Source organism: Nicotiana attenuata, chromosome 2 (assembly GCF_001879085.1).
Source record: "Nicotiana attenuata strain UT chromosome 2, NIATTr2, whole genome shotgun sequence".
Taxonomy (NCBI): Eukaryota; Viridiplantae; Streptophyta; class Magnoliopsida; order Solanales; family Solanaceae; genus Nicotiana; species Nicotiana attenuata.
The window spans coordinates 3,776,714-3,785,965 of record NC_031990.1 but is presented as its reverse complement, the minus strand read 5'-3'; positions in this window follow the sequence as shown (position 1 = coordinate 3,785,965).

Genomic DNA, 9,252 nt, shown 5'->3' with positions numbered 1-9,252 from the left:
GGTCGTGAAAAATAAGTTGAAGCTCCTGAACTTGGGTTCCCACAGTTTTGCTGTCTATCATTTTATAGTCTAGAAACTTGGCAACCACGAACTTCTTCAAGCATGCATCTTGTGTCTCGTACTTCTTCTCAAGTGCGTCCCATAATTCTTTCGAAGTATTCATTGCACTGTACACATTGTACAAGTCATCTTCTAAAGCACTTAAGATATAGTCTTTGCAAAGAAAATCTGCCTGCTTCCATGCCTTAACAACCATGAACTTTTCATTATCCGGCATGTCCGCAGCAGGCATTGGAGGCTCTTCACTAGTGAATTTCTGCATACCAAGTGTGGTAAGCCAGAAGAACACCCTTTGCTGCCATCCTTTGAAGTTGGTTCCAGAAAATTTACCCGGTTTTTCAGCCGGAGGAACAGCAGTGCGGCTTGACGAGGCTATCGTCGTTGCACCAACAGTCGCAGAAGGATTTCCATTTTCATTTGCCATTTCTTACTGTCAACAACAGAAGATCAATTAATGGCAAAGCCAAAACAGTAAATAATACTGTAATCAATAAACAGTACGTAATAAAAACAACTAAGGTTTTTATATACTGTTTTACATAAAAACGATGAAGTTTTTATGTTCTTCAAATTATTTTCTGAATTTCAATACCCTGATGAAGTTTTTATATCTTCAAATCAGAATAGTAAAATTCAGATAGAATACAGAATATAATAAATTTAATTTCCTTAAGATTGTTATTTATCTGTATTGCTGTAAGTAAATAAAACAGTAATCTTTCTGAAAAATAAAACAGAAAGTTAGTAGAAACAATTCTGAAAAATAATATTCGAACTTCAAAATAATTTTTGAAACGTTGAAGAAACAAATCGAGCCCACTGAATACATAGTGTGTCCTTAAGGAAATTATTCCCCTCAAGTACCCGAGGTTATGGAATATATCCTCCCAGGATAGAACGATTTAACTCACCGGAGTGTTGGTACCAAAAACGCAGATGATCAGCAAACCACTCGATGGCAGCAAAACACACTGGAATTTTAGTGCAGAAGAAGAAGAAGATAATCAAAAAAATTCGTAAGTAAATATTTTGGGATTTGAAGGTCTATTTATAGCCAACTTGGTGATGTTTCTGAAGAGGTTTGCAACCTTTCAGAATAGTCATGACTATTGGAACAGGTGTGACCCTCTGAAGAGGTTTGCAACCTTTCAGAACAGTCATGGCTGTTAGAACAGGTGTGACCCTCTGAAGAGGTTTGCAACATTTCAGAATAATCATGGCTGTTGGAACAGGTGTGACACTGTTTCAGAATAGCCATGGCTGTTGGAAATTTTTGCGGGAAATTTAAAACGAATTTAAATTAATCCGGGAAAGAAAAACGGGCTAGACCGGACCGGGTCGCGGGTCATCCCTCCATTTCTTTTCCCACCATTTTCCATTCACACCTCTTTTGTTATTATTTATTAAATAACAAACCCAACAATTTTAAACGTTTATTTAGCGTGAAATATTTATTTATATGATGGAACAATAAAATTTAATTAATGAGAGCAATTTTATATATAACAACAATCATCTAAATGCCGAAAAATATTGTTACATTAGCATAATACGTGTCACGACCCAAACCCTGATCCGGTCGTGATGGCGCCTCTCGTGAAGACAAGGCCAGCCAACTAACCCATTTCCCCTTTTCAGAATAGTCAATATTAATAAACAATTTTAATATGATTAAATAACCACGAATTAGGCAAAAGTTTTCTTTATAAAATGCGGAATACAACCCAAACACTGCCCGATACCGGGGTGTCACAAGTCACGAACATCTATTAGAGTATAAATACAACTACAAGGTCTGGAATGTACAAAACAGGACTGGTGAAAGAAAAGGGAGAAAAGCGGTGCTGCAAACGCTGACAGCCACCTTGCTAAACTCCGATGATTCAGCCTCCGATCAGCTCAAAACCCGCTACTGGGTGAATAAATACCTGCATCTGCACACGAGGTGCAGGGAGTAAAGTGAGTACTCCAACTCAGTGAGTAACAAAGGTAAATAACAACTGAGCAGTAAGAAATCACGTAAAACAAACCACCATGTTGTATAGAAGCAGTGTAAAACCCTTTAAGAAAAACAGTAAATCTGTGAGATCTTTAGAAATATCTTAGCACTGTTTAAACCTTTTTTGAAAATGACTTTTTCAATAGTTACGAAAATGAATGCAAAACAGTTAGTGCCGAAAAGCACAGAAAATCCGCCCCTCGGGCACAAATACCATAGTATAACAGGTAAAATGACAAGTAAATATGAAAGATGAACACATAAAGGTTCGCCCCTCGGGCAATGTCTCAGAACAGTACCAGCCCCTCGGGCTCACTCTCAGAATAGTATCAGCTCCTCGGGCTCACTCTCAGAACACTCTCAGCCCCTCGGGCTCACTCTCAGAACAATATCAGCACCTCGGTCTCACTCTCAGAACAATGGGTACCCGCGCTCACTGTGGGTGTGCAGACTCCGGAGGGGCCCCTTACGGCCCAAGCGCTATATCAAGCCACCACATGGAATCGTCTCTCGGCACTCGGTCTCACATCACTCAAGCCACCTCGTGGCATATAAATGTATCTCAGGCCCTCCGCCTCATATCACTCAGTATATCCTCACATATGGCCCTCGGCCTCACACAGTCCGAAAATCATCACAAGCCCCTCGAGCATTAGTAAAACAGTAGTTCTCAGCCCAAAACATCATTTAGAAATATCATTTAAGTTTCAGATCTGAGTAAAAGTGGATGAGTTTGTAAAACAGTAGATATCAACAGGACTGAGTTCAAGTAATAAGTCAAAACAGTGAGGTAATAGTGATAAAAATCCCCGGAGGGTTCAAATAATTGGCACGAAGCGCAAATATGGCAATTAGCCCAAATCATGATGATAACAAATAAGTGTCAGTCAAATACGGGGTAAAATCATTAATCGGGACAGACCAAGTCACAATCCCCAATAGTAAAGGACCCCACGCTCATCATCAAGCGCAAGTCTCACCTCAATATAGCACTACGATGTGCAATCTGGGATTTCAAACCCTTAGAGTATCATTTACAATCATTACTCACCTCGAACCGGCGAAATCTCTAGCTCGCGATGCCTTTGCCCCTCGAATCTATCCAAAATTAGAACGAATACATCACAATATGGTAAGGGAACAAAGCCCAAGCGAAAACAATCAATAACGGGCAATAATCCCAAAATTGCCAAAACCCGAGCCCCGGGCCCACTTCTCGAAACTCAGAAATTTTTACATCAACGGGTTCCTTACCCTCCCACGAGTTCATACATATCAAAAGTTCTCAAATCCGACCTCAAATGGTCCTTCAAATCCCAATTCAAAAGTCCAATTTCTCAAGCCCTAGTTCTTCAATTGTAGGCTTAGTTTCCATGAATTTCTAGGTGGATTTTACAATATAATCGAGTTTCAAGACCAAACTTCTTACCTCAAATCGTTTCCCCTTGAATCCCTCGCTAATCTCCTTCAAAAATCTCCAAAAACGAATAGCCATGGGTGAAAATAGACCCAAAATCGCGGGCAAGACAACTTAAAAACATTCTGCCCAGGCCTGACTTACCTTCTTCGCGAACGCGGTCAACCTCTCGCGAACGCGTAGTACAAAATTGCGTTGACCAACTTTTACCTTACGCGAACGCGACATGCCAGCTGCGAACGCAATGCTTCCATAGCCTTGACCTTCGCGAACGCGTTTGCTCCATCGCGAACGCGATGACTAACTGACCATCAGACCCAGTTCCTCCTACGCGATCGCGTATACACACTCGCGAACATGATGCAGTCCTCTCATAAACCTTCGCGAACACGGCATGGACCCTTTGGAAAGCGATGCTTACAAACCCCGGCCCTTCGCGAACGCGAGATCCCCTTCGCGAACGCGAAGGCCAAAATTCCTGCAACTGAAACCTGCAATTTCTGAAGTTCTCAAAACATGAAATTCATCCGTTTAACCTCCCGAAACACACCCGAGGCCCTCGAGACCTCAACCAAACCTACCAACATAACCCATAACATCATTCGAACTTGTTCCAATCATCAAAACACCTCAAACAACATCAAATTACCCGAAACTCATTGAATTCAAGCCTAATTTTTCTAAAAACATCCGAATTATGCTTTCGATCAAAAACCCAACCAAACCACGTCCGAATGAACTGAAATTTTGCACACACATCCCAAATGACATAATGAAGCTACTACAACTCTCGAAATTCCATTCCGACCCCCGGATCAAAATCTCACCTATCCATCGGAAAATGCCAAAATCTCAACTTCGCCAATTCAAGCCTAATTCTACTCCGGACCTCCAAACCAATTCCGATCACGCTCCTAAGTCATAAATCACCCAAAAAAGCTAACCAAATCATAAAATTTCCGATCCGAGCTCATATACAAATAAGTCAAATCTTGGTCAAACCTTTCAAATTAAAGCTTTCAACTGAGACCGTTCTTCCAAATTCATTTCAATTTCAGCGAAAAACCAAAACCAACGATTTACATCACTCATAATACATCATACGGGGCAAGTCATGCCCGAGAACTGGTGATCAAAGTGCAAAAGCTCGAAACGACCGGTCGGGTCGTTACATCCTCCCCCACTTAAACACACGTTCGTCCTCGAACGTACTCAGAGTTGTTCTAAAATCCAACAAATCGTTGAATAACCTTGCCATGCATATACCCAGTGTCACGACCCGGATTTCCCACTATCGGGAGTCGTGATGACGCCTACTATCCGAGCTAGGCAAGCAAAACATTTAAAACTTTTTTACTGATTTCATTCGAACAATATAATAAACGAGAACAATAGATAAGCGGAAGATTTTAGATTAATACAACTGAAAACCAAAAGTGCGGAAGTTTGAAACATAGTACTACCCAGAGTCTGGTGTCACTAGCTCACGGACTACTATAGAATGCTAAAAACAAGTCTGAAAGGAAATACATAGTGTTTGTTCGATACAAGGTAAACAAACTAAATCATAGAAGGGACTTCGGCCTGCGAACGCCTGCTAGGCTACCTCGTGAGTCCCTGGACTGAAGATAACTCTCGGCAATCCTACTGTTGCGGTCCAAAAGCTGCTCCCTGATCTGTGCACAAAAATGCACAGAGTGTAGCATCAGCACAACCGACCCCATGTGCTGGTAAGTGCCTGGCCTAGCCCCGGCGAAGTAGTAACGAGGCTAGACGGACCTACCAAAAACAACCTGTACAGATATATATACATATACAAGAGCAACGAAAATAATAACAGAAGATATCAAGTAAAGCTGGGAAGGGGGCATGCTCGGGGATAACAGATGAAGACAAATTATTAGAAATAACAGCAGAACTACTCCGGGTTTCCATGATATATATAGTGGACGGCGTGCTACACGATCCCATATTATAATACATAAGCGGTCGGCGCGCCACACGATCCCATTTCATAAAATATATAGTGGTCGGCGTGCCACACGATCCCATTTCATAATATATAAGTGGTCGGCGCCACACGATCCCATTTCATGACATATATAGTGGTCGGCGCGCCACACGATCCCATTTCATGACATATATAGTGGTCGGCGTGCCACACGATCCCATATTATAGTTCAAAATATCTGACTATGTAAAGAAGGCCCCATTAGGGAAATTCGACAACATAACACTTTAACCCGGCAAGGGTATAATCACAACACATCCTCTGGTAAATTATTTCTTTCTCAACTAACACATTCTTGTTCGAGCCAACGCACCAAATATACCTATCACAGTTCTTCCTCAACCGTTCACGATATACGAAATTTATCAATTAAATAAGGAAGTTGTGTCACATCATTTGAATTAAAGCAATTAAGACTCACGGTCATGCTAGACTCCGGTGCATAGACAACCGTCACCATGCCTATACACCGTACTCCACATTTAGCAAGTAGAAATTAGCATCCTAATCCTATTCCCTCAAGCCAAGGTTAGAACAAACACTTACCTCGGTCCAAAGAATAGCAATCAATCCTCAAATACCGCCTTTCCTCTACAATCCGACTCCGAAACAATGATATCTAGGCATAATCAATTCAATAATATCAATAAAGACTCAAGGGCAACATCCCATAGCCTAGATATGAATTTTCTAGCATTCTCTCAAAAATATCAAAATTAGACACCGGGCCCACATGGTCCAAACTCGAGGCTCGGACCAAAACCCTATCACCCATAACCCCACGAATCCAAATATGTAATTTGTTTGAAGATTCGCCCCCAAATTGAGGTTGAATCACCCGAAATCCCAAAAGCCCTAGTTCTACCCAAATCCCCCAATTTCTACTTTGATTTCATGATTTAGGGCTAGGAAATTAGTAATTAGATGAAGAAATAATGAGGGAATGATGTTAAGATTACTTACCCAAAGAGTTATGGAGGAAGGAGAGCTTGAATTTCGTCTATGGAGGGTTTAAGAGGAGAGCTCGTGTGAAAAGTGAGGAATCCCGTGCTGCTACTGTTCTGGACATAAAAATATAAATGGGCGTATTTACTCTATGCGATCGCAGAAGGAGGCTTGCGATCGCATAGGGGAAGGGAAAATTGACCACTGCGATCGCAGAATGGGTCATGCGAATGCATAGAAGAAAAGGGGCTATGCATACCGGGGTTGGTTTAATGAAACGCGATCGCGGAAGCTTAATGCGATCGCAAGGAATGAAGGGGCTAAGGTACGCGATTGCAGAGGAGTTCATGCGATCGCATAGAATAGAAAATGGGCCTGATCAATTAACCCTACGCGATCGCAGAAGAATGTATGCGATCGCAGACACCAGCAACAGCAGTTTTCTGCAGCATTCCTAAGGCTAAAACCATCCCAAAATACATCCGAATCACACCCGAGCCCTCGGGGCTCCTAACCCAATATACCACACTAACTCAACAACACTCTACGAACTTACTCGAGCGATCAAATCGACTAAATAACATCAAAATCAATGAATCAAGCCCCAAATTCATCATTTTCATTTCAAACTTCTTAAACTTCTAACTTTAGATATTTAGGTCCGAAACACGTCAAATGACGTCCGATTTTGACCAAACTTCACAGAAAGCGCTTAACACATATTTAAGACTTGTACCGGGCGTCGGAACCAAAATACGAGCCCGATACTATAGTCTTTTAATCAATTTTCATTTCCATTTTCCTTAAGAATTTCAGAAAAACAATTTCACAGAAAAATTCATTTCTCGGGCTCTCGACCTCGATATTCGACTCCGGGCATATGCCCGAGTCTCATATTTTTCTACGGACCCTCCGGGACCGCCAAATCACGGGTCCGGGTCCGTTTACCAGAAATGTTGACCAAAGTCAACTTTAGCAATATTAATATCAAAATTCTTCAAATTTTTTCACAAAGTTCACATATTTCAACATAAAAGCTTTCCGGCTTCGCGCCCGGACTGCGCACGCAAATCGAGGCAACTAAAAGCGAGGTTTTCAAGGCCTCGGAAGCACGGAAATAGGAAGAAGTCCGGTGATGACCCTTTGGGCCGTCACATTCTCCACCTCTAAAACAACCGTTCGTCCTCGAACGGACAAAAGAAAGAAGTACCTGAATCAGGAAATAGGTGAGGATAACGGCTCCGCATATCAGACTCGGACTCCCAGGTGGATGCCTCAGGAGGCTGACCTCTCCACTGAACACGTACTGATGGAAAACTCTTCGACCTCAACTGTCGAACCTGCTGGTCTAGAATGGCTATCGGCTCCTCCTCGTAAGACAGATCCTTGTCCAACTGGACAGTGTTGAAGTCTAATACATGGGCTGGATCGCCGTGATACCTCCGAAGCATGGACACATGAAACACTGGATGCAAGGCTGACAAGCTGGGCGGCAAGGCAAGTTTGTAAGCTACCTCTCCCACACGATCGAGAATCTCAAATGGGCCAATGAACCTAGGGCTAAGCTTGCCCTTCTTCCCAAATCTCATCACGCCCTTCACAGGCGACACTCGGAGCAAGACCCGCTCACCAACCATGAAAGCTACATCTCGAACCTTACGATCCGCATAACTCTTTTGCCGCGACTGAGCCGAATGGAGCCTGTCCTGAATGATCTTGACCTTATCCAAGGCCTCCTGAACTAAATCCGTACCCAATAACCGAGCCTCTCCCGGCTCAAACCATCCGACTGGAGACCGACATCGCCTACCATACAACGCCTCATATGGAGCCATCTGAATGCTGGACTGGTAGCTGTTGTTGTAGGCGAACTCTGCTAAAGGTAAGAACTGGTCCCACGAGCCTCCGAAATCAATGACACAGGCTCGGAGCATATCCTCCAATATCTGAATAGTCCTCTCGGACTGGCCGTCCGTCTGAGGATGGAACGCTGTGCTCAACTGAACCTGGGTGCCCAACTCCTGCTGAACTGCCCTCCAGAAGCGCGAAGTAAACTGCGTACCCCAATCCGAAATAATAGATACCGGCACCCCATGAAGGCGAACAATCTCTCGGATGTAGATCTCAGCTAACCTCTCCGATGAATAGGTGGCTGCAACAGGAATGAAATGCGCTGACTTGGTCAGCCTATGAACAATGACCCAAATAGCATCAAACTTCTTCTGAGTCATCGGAAGTCCAGTAACGAAATCCATGGTAATCCTCTCCCACTTCCACTCGGGAAGCTCAATCCTCTGAAACAAACCACCAGGCCTCTGATGCTCATACTTAACCTGCTGACAGTTCAAACATCGAGCCACATGTGAACCAATATCTTTCTTCATCCTACGCCACCAATAATGCTGCCGCAAGTCCTGATACATCTTCGCGGCACCCGGGTGAATAGAATAACGAGAACTATGTGCCTCCGCTAAGATCAACTCTCGAATCCCATCGACATTGGGCACACAAACTCGCCCCTACAACCACAAAACACCATCATCATCTAAGGTCACCTTCGTGGCACCTCCACGCTGCACCGTGTCTCTCAGGACACACAAATGGGGATCATCAAACTGCCGATCACGGATATGCTCCAATAATGAAGAACGAGCGACCGTACAAGCTAACACTCTGCTAGGCTCAGAAATGTCCAACCTCACAAATCGATTGGCCAGGGCCTGAATATCCAAAGCAAGCGGTCTCTGGCTGACCGGAACATAAGCAAGACTACCCATGCTGGCGGACTTCCTACTCAATGCATCGGCCACCACATTGGCT